The following is a 14762-nucleotide window of genomic DNA, read 5'->3' on the forward strand; positions in this document are numbered from 1 at the left end:
CTGGGCTCCTGGTCACTTGCTCAGGGCACAGGGAGAAGCAGGATAGGACAAAGGTGGCACAGCCAGCGGTACTCGGTGGCTGGGTGCAGGGTGCTTTTGAGCCGTCGGGCGCTCAATATTATGCAATGGAAAAGGTAAAAAGGGAACAAAGGCTGCAGGCTCGGGGGGAGACTCTCCAGGGGCGACCAGCATGTCGAGAGGTAAGTTGGGATCTTGGAGCACAGGTAGGTAGCCCAAAGGGAGGCACAGGGGGCTGTAGGGGGCCGGGTGCAGGGGTGTCTTTGGGTGTCGGAAAAGCTTACCCTCAGCTGGTCGCGGCTGGTGGGGCCCCTGGTCCTGAGCCTGCAGGCATCGTCTGGTTCATCGAGGAGGGTTTTTGGGCACTGGACTTTGGGTCCCAGTCGCCAGGGGGATGTCCTCATGGTCTTGGATCACTCGGGCACGGGCCGGGCTTGGCGGGTGCAGAGTGGGCTGGTCCGGAGCTTCCTGGCTGGCACCAGGGGGGTTGTTGCAGCAGAGCCTCTGCTTACGGGAGTCCCAGTCTTTAAGAGGGTCAAAGCAGGCAGGTCCTCTGGGTGTCCCAAGGTTGCTGTCCACAGGAGTCGCCGGGATTTAGACAGGAGCAGGTTCCAGGATCGACAGGCCGGTAGGGCTGGGGCCAAGTCAATTGTTGTCGTCCTGTTGTTAGCAGCTGCGCAGCGGGTCTTCTTCTTCTTGATCTTCTTTCTTCTTTTGGTATCGGGATCTGAGGAAGGAAGGTTCAGGGAGCCCCTAAATACTGAATTTACGGGCGTTACAGGTAGGTCAAGGGCAGGGACCAATAGGTCCCTGTCCTGGGGTGGGTACACCCCCTAGCCGGCTCCTCTCCTGTGGGATGGGGGCAGGATCCTAGCTGTAATTGGGCAGGGCTCCCCATCTTCAAGATGGCCGGAGCCCGGGATCGTGCTTCACCTCGTCTCCCCCACCTGAGGGGTGGGGTTGGCACAGGCTGGCACACCCCCCTTCCTGACAGGTTTTCCCGCCAGTCTTCCCGCCAGAGTTGGGGCCAGGACTGGTGGGGGCCAGTTGCTGGGTACAGCAAATGGTCTGGAGAAGCTCACAGAGGCGGCATGCCTTTGAAGCTTCCTCCTGCCCATCCTGGGGGAAGAGACCTAGCACCTCGCCCAGGATGTGCATTGTTGAAGGCCCAAGAGAGAGGGGGCTCTCCACCCAGGGGTCCAGCAACATGTCTGCTGTGTGGCAGCCTCTGCAGCCACTCAGCCCAGACGTGGATTGTAGGTTAGGTTTTCAGAGAGCATCTCTAAAGTGCCCTCTTGTGCAATTTACATTAAGTCCCACACTGGCATCAGTGCAGGTTTAATGTGCTGAGAAGTTTGTTACCAAACTTGTCAGTCTTCAGTGTAGCCATTATGGTGCTGTGGAGTTCGTAATGACAACCTCCCAGCAACATATACTCTTAATGGTATCACTGCACTTACAGTGCCCAGGAATGGCCAGGGGTACTGTAGGGGCACAGGGCTCATGCACCTGTGCCCACACCTCTGGCATAGGGCACCCAGCTAGAGGGGTGACTGAAGTATGCCAGGGCAGTGGGTTCTGTGGGCATGGCACACAAAACAGGGTTGTGTGCCATGTCGACTCTTTGTTTAGCTCTGTACTTAGACACTCAGCCTGCAAAGGCAGTGTGTGGGTGTCAGGGTCAAGGGCCCCCGAGGGTGGCACAATAAGTGCTGCAGTCCTCAGGGGCCTTCTCTGGTCACCATGCCCTGGGTACCTAGGGTACCATTTACTAGGGCTGACAGGTGGCCAGAGATGCCAATTGGGTTTTAGTTTCAACACAGCTTTTAGGGAAGGAACACAGGCCCTGGGTACCTGGTTGGCAGGCACCCAGGGCACACTCAGTCAAAGCACATCAGCAGTTCAGAAAAAGTGGGGGCATACCAGTACAAGAAAGATGGCACTTTCTCACACCAGACTTCTCCTTTCCTTTCACAATGCAGGGCAGGCACATCAGACGCCCCACAGGAGGTGGAGCCAGCATTGTGGAATACAAGTATAGTCCTGGAGCACTTTGTTTACAGGACTCCTTCTCTTCTTTCAGTGTGCAGGGCAGAGACATCACCCGCTCCCCAGGATGTGGAGCCACTATTGTGGGAGGCAGGCACAGCCCTATTCAAGGTTCAGGTGCAACTCCTCCCTCCCATCTAGATGCAGATCTCTCTCATCACCACTGGGCTGACTCATCCTGTCTCTTGGAGTCCCCCAACCCTGTCACTCACAGAACCAGACAAAGGAATACACAACCTAGCAGAGGCAGGCTTGAAAGGTTAGACAAGCAAATACCTACTTTCTAAAAGTTAAGGCATACTAAACTCGAATTACTACCATGTTCTCTGAGACAGTTAGGATTATAAACATGTAATAATCTAACAGCCCATTCTGGCCTATGGAGAACAGGTAGCCTTGCAATAGTGAAAAACGAAAATAGCTGTAATTCACTATTAGGACATGTCACACACATCAGGGCTTGTCCTACCTTATACTTACAATGCACCCTGCCCTTGGGCCTACCATAGGGGTGACTGATATGAAGAAAAGGGAAGGTTTAGGGACTGGCAAGTGGGTGCATTTGCCCAGTCAGCATGACAGTACCAGACTGCACGCAGGCTCTGCAATGGTAGCTCTTAGACACATTTTACAAGGCTGCTTCTGTGGGTGGCACAACCAGTGCTGCAGGCCCACCAGCAGCATTTGGATTTACACGCCCTGGGAACACTCAGTGCACTGTACTAGGGTCTGACAAGTAAACCAAATAGCCAAACATGGATTCACTGATTAATACATCAATTTACAATGGGGAGCACTTGCACTGTGGCACTGAATAGCAGTGGCACAGTGCCCAAAGCATCTAATACCAGCAAAAACACATGAGGCAACAGCAACAATGGAAGGGATACCAACGCCAATGGTGCCAGGTCTAACAATATATATATATATATTATGTGATCAAGCTCCTTCACGGAGTGAAACGCGTCATGGGAGACATTTGTCTGAGAAATGCCTAAATAAAGAAAGACACTGCTTGCACGAACCTTTTGTGTAGTGGCCCGTTACTAAACGAAGGGTCCTTGGGAAGTGGTCCACACCTGTACAGATCCGCCTCGTAACTGGCGGTCAGGAGCTTTACTTGGATATATATATATTCGCTATATAGATGACATCTTTATAGTTTGGCAGGGAGATATAATGGAAGCCCAACAGTTCATTAATGAGATTAATGAGATTAATAACAACACACTTAATCTGAATTTTACGTCCCACATAAGTGCCAAACAAATTGAATTTCTAGATGTCTCTGTATATGTTGATAAAGACAACAGGTTACAAACGACCCTGCACAGAAAAGCCACTGCAGGCAATACAACCCTGCATGCGTCCAGTCTCCACCCCATGCACACCATTGATAACATACCTTTGGGGGAAATCCTCAGAATCAAAAGAATTTGTAGCACTCAATCTGACTATCTTAAATGTGTTAAAGATCTACGGATAAGACTAAGAGCTCGAGGATATTCTGATACTGTGTTTAATCGTGCTCTGGCTAGAGCAGATAAACGGTCCAGATCCTCCCTTTTTCCAAATACTTCTGAAAACACATTTGAATCTGTACCCCCTAAAGCAGAAATCTCAAATAATTGCCCGAGATTTATCACTGCATTCAGCAACCAAGAAAAAAAGATCAAACAAATAATCAATCGTAATTGGCCAACAATCTTGACTGATACAGTACTAGAAAATATGTTGCCCACTAAACCCTTGGTAACTTTCCGGAGAGCACAGTGCATGGGCACTATACTTGACAAAAGTAGCCCAGAATTAAAGCAAAAAGCTATCTGGTTACAACCAGCTTCAGGATTTTGCAAATGCTCTACTTGTAGAGCTTGCCAATTCGGCTGCAACAAAACACTTTATAGTACCCCCTTTAAAACAGAGGAAACGCCTATAGTGGGAAATCACACATGTAAAACTGATTATGCTGTATATGTTCTGACGTGCACCTGCGGCCTCAATTATATTGGTAGCACTAAGCAGCAGGTGCACGTCAGAATATTGCAGCATATCAGGGCTATTCTCCATTGTGATCAATCTTATCCGGTGGCCCGCCATTTCCAGAGCACACATGATAAAGATGTTAATTGTCTATTATATTATGTGGTAGCTTCAGTACCACCCCTTAGAAGGGGAGGGAATCGAGAATTAAAATTAAGGCAGTTAGAATCTCGATTCATTCTGGAATTTGATAGCAGGTGGCCTAACGGACTCAATAACACTGAAGATTTACGTAATTTCCTGTAAATAACTGTATCTCATGACTTTATATTCTTTATCCTCAGGTAGTCAGGTTCCCTGTTACCTAGAGGTGATCATTGACTTTATTGAATTTTGGAATCCGATTTTTTGTGGTACTACTCTATTTCATCTAATCTAATTTTGCCCACACGCCGTGGGTAGTCAAGTTCCTTGTTATCCACGGTGCACTTTAGTCACTAACTCCTCACCTCCAAATAGTTACTCATATTTATCACCATTGAGGATTTTTTAGCACTTTGAAAATTTGGGTGTTTTTATCACTTTTTAACATGATATCGTTTTTTTACCTGTATTAAATATTTTATATTGATGCTTCTTATAAATGACATAATTATGAGGACTCCCAATTGTCTATTTAAGCATTCATTAATTTTTCAGACAGGTCACTTTATCATGCACTTTTTAGAATGTAAATACTGTAATTCCCTACAGCACGTATGTTTGCACTTTTTGCACAGTTAGACACGGATCTAGTCCAGCACTGCATTTTGCACTTTATTCCGAACCCGCCCTTACGATATTGTGAAATTTTACTATGGAGTTTTAACGTTCGTTTGGCTTATCTTGGTGGATTTATCCTGTTATATCGCATTCTTTAGACGTGTATATATATAGAGGGGAAAAAAAGTATTTATATATATATATGAAATTATATGTGAATAGTGTACATAAATTTGACGCTATAAATGAAATGATAAATGCTATCTGTCAAATATCAACTGACTACAGTTTAAACATGCCAGAACGTTTTTTTGGTGTGTATTTGTACAGTGAATAACCTTACTCGATAGTAGATGTTTTCTATGACTATGGTCATGTGACCAGGGGAAGGGCGGAGTTCAATGTGGTCACTCGAGCATTATAAAATGAAAAAAATGGCACTAGTTCTTTGCATGTGAACAAGGGCTCTTGTAGCCCGAAACGCGTATTGCCCTCCTGTTTTTACCAGCTGCAATAAAGTAATACGTGGTCCGTCTCCTGCTTTGCCTCGCCGGTCCTGGTCGAATCAGGAAGTGACGTCCGTGGAGTTTTATGCATATATATATATATATACTCACTGAAAAAAACCATAGGTTTCAGGGACGTATTAGTTAGTCACATATTACATCACTCATGACATGGTCAGTGACATCACTGATGCCTTCACTGATGACATCTCAAATGACAACACTGATGGCATCACTGATGGCATCATCCATGTGATAATTTTATGCACCTCCTCACACGGGAGCCGGCATCGCTTTTGGGCAACGGGAGCTGCTAACATGCAGCTTCCCTTGCCCAAAAGCAATTTTCCTTTCCTTTATTTATCCTTCAACGAAGCAAACCAGGGTTTTCTATCACAGGGTGGAAGCCATGCTCCCGCCCTGTCATAGCAAACGGAAATGTCCCGGGGTGGACACCACGAGACATTGCAGTAGCCGGTCCTGGGGGGTGGCGGTCCCCAGGGCCATTAAGTGCTCCAGGAGGGGGGCTGCACAGCCCCCTTCCCTCTATTTTCAAAGCCCCGGGGTGGTGGTGGTGGAGCCGTGTGTCCTCCCGCACCTAATTTACATAACCCGTAGGAGGTGGGAGTATAATTATACGATTGCCCCAGGACATGGCCCACCTGGTGGCTCATTTAAATGAAGCCCCCACTTCATTTTTTTAAAATAATTTCATCCGGATTCACACACCCAGCGTACATTCGGACGTTGGTCGAGTTCCGCAAGGCCGGGGGGGCTGCGGTGTGTCTCCAGAATCAGAAAAGTAGGCGGGTCGTGGAGTTCATGGATTCGAGATTAGGACCACTGAGGAATTATTATGACACTGATTGTGGCCTTATTTCGATGTCATAATATATGAAATGTATTGTCATTTATATATAGAAGCCTCTGATCGATCATGCGGGCAGTCTTTTTTCAGTGTCCATGATGATGCATCGTATGATTGAATCCAGTAAGATTACGATTGCTTTACATCTAAATGTTTTATTATCTCTGCACAACTTTTTAATTTCCGGTGTTATTTATAATACTGCAAATCTGTTGATTCTATTGTAATTTTATTTGATGAATTATATATGAATGGAAGCCACATAGTATGTTATCTATTTCTATGATGACGTATGCAGATATATGGTACGAGCACTCCTGCAATTTTGAATTCGACAAAGGCCGTTTCGCTAAAACAAGTTGTTCTTTGTTTTTTTGCTCTGAATAAAAACAACTCGTGGTGGATTTGGTGTGCCACTTTTCCTTCCATATTGGAGTTGGATCCTTCTTGGTATATTTATATATATTCAACAAGCAAGTACATCGCACTTGTGAAGGCAGACTGGCTCTGTATAAGAAATAAATAATTGTTGGGGCTCCTTAGTACGACGCACTTGCTTGTTGCATAACGATCCAAGGACCCTGGTTCAGCCTCACGTTCTAACCAAATACGTGCAGGAAGCCATGTAAAAACTGTACCAAAAGGCATTAATGAGATTAGATAAGAATCTCTTTCTAAAGTGTTATCTTTATTAGGGAGAAATGTAAGGTGACACAAAGAATTAGGGGCAGATGTAGGAGGCCAAATACCGGTCGGTAACGGCCGAATTCGGCCGTTACCGACCGGTATTTGGTGATTGAGATGTAGGGGCATCATCTTACAGATTCATTAAAATTACTGAATCTGTAAATTTACCGAATCTGTAAAATACCGAATCGGTATTTTTACCGATTCGGTAATTTCCAGATGTAGGTGGGACTCTTCTGAGTCCCAAATGCCTTTCAGAATCGGTATTTTACCACCCAATCCAATTGGGTGGTAAAATACCGAATCCAGGTGTGCATGCACATGTGTGCATGCACACCTATGCCATGTGACAGACAGACATGCCCTTAGGGCATGTCTGTGTGCCACATGGCACAAATGCCTGTATTTGGGGTGCTAGAGGGTGTCAAAGTGACACCCCCTGCACCCTTGCTAAAATCGGTATTTACCGATTCTGTAAATACCGATTCGGTAATGCCCATTGATTCCTATGGGCTTCAATGCCCATAGGAATCATTGGGCATTACCGAATCAGTATTTACAGAATCGGTAAATACCGAATCTTAACGATTCGGTATTTACCGAGTCTGTATTACCTACATCCCCCCCCCTCTATTTTACCACTTCTTAAATACCGAATCGGTATGATTCGGTATTTAAGAAGTGGTAACATAGAATTACCTACATCTGGCCCTAGGTCTTTTGAGATATAAGGCCATTTGTGATTGGCTTCCTCACATTTTGGGTTGACTACCCACACATTACATGCTTTCAACTCTACCTGAACAGTCCCTTTGTGGAACCTTGAAACAACACAGAATGGTTTCCCATAAAAACATCGTAATGCACCCAATAGATGTAATCATTAATATTCCCAGTAATAGGATCACATGCAACTAATGATCACAGATATGCACTGCTGATTATCAATGTCTCGCCTCATTTTATTTCCTCTGTTTGCAGCAATGATTATTCCCAAGGTTATACGTGCTGAACACATGTGACGGCTGACGATGCAAGAAAACACAGCGCAGAAGCTACAGAAATCAGCAGCCTTTGCCACTCTAAAGATTTTCTTAGACGCTGGGGAAACCATAAAGCCTCTGTTGGGGGCCACACTACTTGACAGGGATGTGTGAATAAAGGAGTCAGACAAAGGAGTTTACCTGAGGTAGAATAACGTGGACAGGGGGAAATGTACTGATGGTGGTTGGAGGCTATATAAGAGTGCCAGAGTGAAGTGGCCAAGAAGAGTATATTAGAGGGAGCAGACACCCAAGGAGAAGAGTGGGGAAGATTGCCTAAGGGGACAAAGGAACCTGCGTAGGTAGGGCGGACGCCATCTGGGAGTGGAAGATACACAAGGGAGACTGAAAGCATCTGCAGAAGGCGACAAATACCTGAAAGTTATGACAGAGGAGGATGAACAGTACTAGATGGTGTGGGCAAGAGAGAGTTGTAGTGAGGTCAGGTGATTTGGCGACGAGCGGAGGTCGCGTCAGGGACCCACCCCATTTCAGCAGTCTTTACAATTTCTGCATCGGCGTCCAAAACAAATCAATGGAGAATGAAGATTTTGAACAAAGGCTGCAGGCTTAGACCAGGAAGCTGGACGAAGGAAACTGGTGGCTCTGGAGATAACTTGGTGTGCTGAGGAACTCAGGCACACCGTTGGTCGAGTTCCCCAAGGCCTGGGAGCTGCAGTGAGTCTCTGGAGACAGAAAAGTCTTACAAGAACCAGTCGCGGTTGGGGGACCCTTCATGTTGAGGCAGCAGGTAGGTTGCTGGGCCCGAAGGAATCGCTTTTTGGAGCAGGTTTCTTCTAGGGCTGTAGACAGGCCGGTAGTGCTGGGGCCAAGTCAGTTGTCGTCTCGAGTCTTCACTGCTGGCATGGCTCTTTGGTTCTTTTTCTTCTTTAGCTCACCAGGAATGTAAGGATCAAGGTTCAGAATGCCCCTAGGTACTCAGTTTAGGGGCATTACAGGTGCTGGCAGGTTGTACCCTATGGAGGACACACCTTTTGTATGTCCACTCCCTTTGGGGAGGGGGAATACCCTTAATCCTATTGGCTGAAATCCTCACAAAAACATGGAGGATTTTCAAAGGAGGGGGTCACTTCAGCTCAGGACACCTGAGGAGTGGTTTTGGCTGAGAGGGTACACATCTATCTTACAAATTTTCTCGCCGACCTTGTAACCAAAAATGGGGGTTGGTCAGAGGGCGGGCATCTCCACTAGCTGGAGAGTCCCTGGCTAACATAACGAAGGGCAGGAAGCCTTTGAGGCTCACTGCCCATGAATGCTGTTCATGGGTAGGGGTAGGTGTGAAGCACCTCCACTCAGAGCAGGCTTTGTTTCTGACCTACAAGAGCACAAGGATCACATCTCAGGGTGTCAGAAAAATGTCTGGAAGAGGCTGGCTGGTGCAGACCAGTCAGCCACACACTATTGGTTTGGAAGGTCTTTAGGGAGCACCTCTGAGGTGCCCTCTGAGTGCATTTATTAATGAATCCAACACTGGCATCAGTGTGGGCTCATTAATCTGGTACCACACATCTTGGGATTCGGTGAGGCCATCAAGGAGCAATGGAATTCGTATTAACAAGCTCCCAGCCCATGCACTGTGTATGGCGTCACCATTCACTTATAATACCTAAAAATGGACTTAGACACTATAGGGGCATATCTTCTCGTGCTGTTCTACCCTCACAAGATGTATAGGCAAACCTGCCTTGGGACTGGTAGGCCTGCTGTAGTGGTGACTTACATATGCCTCTTGCAGGCCTGGCAAACAGGGATATGTGCCAGGTCGACTCTTCACTTTTAGCTGCACCAAAACATGCAGGCTGCAGTGACAGTGTGCATGTGTTTGGTGAAGGGTCTCTTAGGGTGGCATAATACATGCTGTAACCCTTAGAGACCCTCTCTGGTCACAATGCCCTGGGTACCACTAGTACCTTTTACAAGGGGTTTATTTGTGGGCCAGATGTGTGCATTTGTGGAAACAAAGGTACCATTTTGGTAAAGTACACAGGCACAGGGAGCCTGATTAGCAGGAACCCAGCGCACAGTCTGTCAAAGATGGATTCAGAATCAGGGACAAAATGGGGGGTAACCATGCCAAAAGGAGTAATTTCCTACAACATGCATACACAACTATACAGTCCCTCTGAGGTCAGGCTTTAGGGTTTGTTTAGGCAGTTCCACCAGGTCCCATTCCCTCCTCACTCCTAGCGATAGTGGTTATTTCCCTTTCACTGTAGGCAACATCCAAGGTAAGCGCCTCTAGTAGTCCGAGTCTCAAGAGTCCACCCTGACTCTGTTTTAAAGGCAAAAATGTTCTAGCACTGGTGCACTATCTAGCCAACAACTGACTTGCCTGAATTTAGTCTTACCAGCACTTGCAGGCTTGGAGGTTCAAGAGTTACTGAGCGCACCCCCTCTGCGAGTGTCAGAGTGGTTGCGGTTGATCTAGGTGACTTTGATGCAGGCTGGCCAGGCAGGCTGCAATCACTGATCCTCGATCTCACATTCGGTCACGCTCCCGTGTTAGCTGATCCCTCGTCCAGGGGTAAATGCGTTGCGGGTTCTCACTGCAGCCTCACTCCTCTGACAATGATGTGGGTCAGTACAAACTTGTGGCTAGTTCCAGGGACCCCTCCTCTGGCATAAGGGGTCACCGCATCCGTATTGTACATGGGCACAGACCCGCTTGGCACAAAAGGTGTCCGCACGGTGGCCCCTCCTGGCATTAGAGGTTACCGATCCTTACCGCGTAAGGACTTTAGCGACATCAACATAGTGTTCACCACAGTTCCCTTCACAGTGGCCTTCCCCTGGTTTTCGGGAGTCACCGACTTTGTCCTACACACAGCTGTCATTTCTGCACTCCTCGCAACAGAAATCCATTTGACAGTATTCTCCACTGGACCTCGCTCCCTCCGATGCTCCCCTCTTCCTCACAGAGCACACTGGTCTTGGCAAGCATGCAGGTGATGGTGCTCCAGGCTTCAGAGCAGGTGGCCTTTCATCTTCTGGGTGATGTCATGCGGCATGGAGATTAGCAGCCCTCGGCCCCAGTACTGGTCACAAGTAGAAGTCTTGCAGAACTTCCCCTCCTTACTGGTGTCAAGTTTACTCGTGTTTCCGTAGGAACTACATGCAAATGATAAAAATTCCTCAACCTCCCCTGGTCACGTCTCATACCCAACTACGTCTAAGTACCAATAGTCTCCCGGGGAAGAAGGGAGAGAACAGGGAGGGAAAAAGGTACCACTTTGCACCCCACTCTGTGACGGAACTAGTCAGCCAGAACCAGACAGCCAAGAGAAGTCTCTTTTAAGAGAAAGGAGAGGAAATGAGGTAAGTATGCAAGATATTTCCACTTCTAATTTTAGTCTATTCAATGTGTGCTTATGTCTACCTGAATTATTCCCTTCGTCCAAGAATCCTGGTAATTGATGTACGAGAAAAGGTGTTGTGCGTCTAAAAATATGTAGTGGCTGACAAAATATATATTCCAATGTATGATTCTCTATAACGTTAACTAATGCATATTGCTGTGTCCACCTTAACTTCAAGTCGACCTAACCTTATTACTTCCCCTTTCTGGAATCTATTGAACTAAAAGTGAAATCAAATAGCGGACCTCCACATATATGGAGCACAAATCAGATAAGTAAAAACAATAATAATAATAATCAGTATACACAGCGCAAAAGCACTGATAAAATAAACAAATAATGCAGCCTTCTCTTTTGTTTTCAGGTAAAGACTTCACCAGAGAATGTTGCCGATGTATTCAGAGACCCGGTGAAGAAGTATGGAGCCAGAGGGAGGAAACGCCGATCCGATGCGAGGGAATCCGACGCTGAATCAAGCTGGGACTCGGAGAAGAAGTACGGAGCCTACAGTTCTTGAGTTCATGATTGAGGAGTGAATGATTGTAAACCTCCAGAAGTACTTTAAGAAAGTTCTGTGACATTGTTCATGAGGATTCCAACCAAAAATTACCAAAATAATAGTTTTTTTTCAGGACACTGGGCCAGATGTATGACCAATTTTAGCATGCGCAAACTGGTTAGCGACCTGTTCACACAGGCTAAAATTGGTATGGCCATGTACTAACGCAATTTTGCGAGTCGCAAATTAATTGCGACTCGCAAAAAAGTGTTTAGAGATTCGCTATTTGGAAGGGGCATTCCCTTCCTAATAGCGACTCTCTAACCCATGTACTCATGTTTTGCAACCGCAATTGTGGTCGCAAAACACTTACAATTACCACCTATTTCAAGTAGGTGATAATATTTTTTTAAAGGCAGGCAGTGGTCCCATGGACAACTGCCTGTCCATAAAAAATTAAACTAAAACATTTCATTTTATTTTTTTAAATTCATCTCGTTTTACTTTAAGGAAAACGGGCCGCAAAAAAAAAAAGTGCTTTATTTAAAAGTAGTCCCAGACATGGTGGTCTGCTGAGCCCAGCAGGCCACCATCCCTGGGAGGGCCGCCATTCCAAATGGGGTCACAAAATGCGAGTGCCTCATTAATATTAATGAGCCTCGCATTTTGCGACTCCATTGGGAATCGCAACCAGTGTCTCTGACACTGTTGTACATAGTAAATTGCGACTCGCAATCGAGTGCAAATTGCGAGTAGCATATTACTAGAGTCGTACATCTGGCCAAAGCTGCCAAAAGATTGATGAAGATTTGCATGAGGTAAGTAGTAGGTTTATCACAAATTAGCCCATTTTCTTTGGCATGTAAGGAGTTCACCACCAAAATGATTTTCAAACATTATAAGTGTGTCTTGGAAATAATGGCCTCGCTACCACCCATCTAGATATGGTATTCTTCTCTCCTTATAGAGTAGTTGGAATACAATAATTTGCTGAGGAGGAGATTTGCATCTTCATTTAGCCATGTTTCCGTCAAGGAACAGTGATCAAGATCAGGTGGTGTTAAACACTAGCTTGAATTGTTGAATTCAAGGTAGTGATTAACCGCTGATCGAACGTTGCATAGTAAAGCCTGTTAATTGTAGATTTGTGTAAGGGAAATTGCGTAGAAACCCCTGTAGTGGAAAAACTTGAGAGGAAAGGTGGCTTGTTTATACCTGTCAAATCCCTCTCCATCTTAAAAGGATCTAACTGAATTTGACTATGGTGGCTGGCAGCTGGCGACCGCAATGTGCAAATGTGAGCAGATGGGTGTGAACTTGTTTTTGCTGATTTATAATGTCTCAATGCAGCATAAACAGCTGTTATGTTGATTAACCTGCACCCATTTTGCATACCTATGTTATATTAAAGAGCTTACATGTTCTAGCCTCTAAAATGCATAAGCCTTGTTTTGGTGCTTGGCTCAACAAAGCCCACATTTTCAATTTAGCTAGAAATCTTCACTATTGTATCTTTTTTCTCAAGGTCTTTTTGCACTCTTCTAATGAGAAAATCCTGCACCTTTTAGTACTATTCCGAGTCAGTTTCTGTCACGTGTATACTGCTCCAACTGCCAATGTGATTATAAAGTATAAAAGTGAAGAAATGTGAAGCTGGATTGGCATTCGATTCTCAACTGCTTGGTAAGTCAAGGTTCTACCTCTCTGTGCTGCAATATCACCATGTTTACTTATTTTGATATAATAAACATGTTTTAGATTTCAAGTGGGCTGGGAGCTAGAGTTTTTCGTTCATAGGACTTGGTGCCTCATGCCAGTAACTGTTTTTTTCTCTTTTGCAGGTGGGAAGAGAGCTGGACCTGACTGCACACAATGACCAAAGGTAAGGGGGCGATTTCTCCAGAGAAACTCGGCTGCACCAGGGCCCAGCACTCGAAACCCAGATCAGGTTGGGCACCACTAGCGCAGCTAAATTAATAAGTATAGGCATAACATGCTTACATTTCTGCTACTCTGCTTGCCTATGCTGGTGTTTTAAATGTGCATATTTGTCATTTGGGTTGGGGACGACGGGTCTAGACTGGATTTGCGGCTGGGTGCGGTGGAGTCCTGGTAGAAACCAACTAGTTGTGCATGCCACAATAATGAGTAAGAGGGCTCCGGAAGTAGTGCGATGAAGGGAAGTCAGGCAGGAGTGTCAGCACCATGACTCAAACCCTACAAGGATGAATGTGTGAACAAAAGAGTTTCTCTGATGCCGCCGCCCCGGCTCACTCCAGCCTTACAGCATATACCACAAGCAGGGGGTGGGGGCAGCATGTGTGAGTAAAAGATACTTTGCTTCCACCATCAGATCAGTTAGAAGAAAATAACTAAGGTTTCCATATTTCCGTTTCCCTCCATCCTTTTATGGAAAGAGCTGCAGCACAAGCCAGCAGACACTATTATGTATTTTTGTGAGTGGGAGAAATGGGGGCTAGGAGACAGGCGCAAGAAGCGCCCTGGTGAGAGGGACTTATGCCCATGCTATGTAGCAGCAGGACAGATGTCTGAATAAGTTGGTTGGACTCACTAGCAATGACAGAAAGAAGTCTTTTCAGGAGGAAGGCACCTCTGATCTAGAACGCTTAACGAATTTGACAAAACGATTGAATGATACCAAAAATAAGGTCGCTACAGAACAATGGCCAGCATATTTGAGAAAGCAAACAGGCCTGTGCAAGAGTCTCAGGTCTGCAAAATGAAGCAGACACACAAGAGAGTCTACAAGACCCAACCAGTCCCTTGAAGAGAGGGCTGGGGCTTGTGTTCCCTCAACCCCCCTTATCTTTTTCCCCAAATCACTGAAAAGCCCCAGAAAGAGGAAGATGTTGTAAGTTTCTCCATGCTTGTGGGGAAATGGTTGGACACACTGGTGACTGCACCAGGAAATAGGGCAGCACTGGGGGTAAAGACAGAGAGAGTCCAGAG

This window comes from Lissotriton helveticus, chromosome 5_1, assembly GCF_964261635.1.
Source record: "Lissotriton helveticus chromosome 5_1, aLisHel1.1, whole genome shotgun sequence".
Taxonomy (NCBI): domain Eukaryota; kingdom Metazoa; phylum Chordata; class Amphibia; order Caudata; family Salamandridae; genus Lissotriton; species Lissotriton helveticus.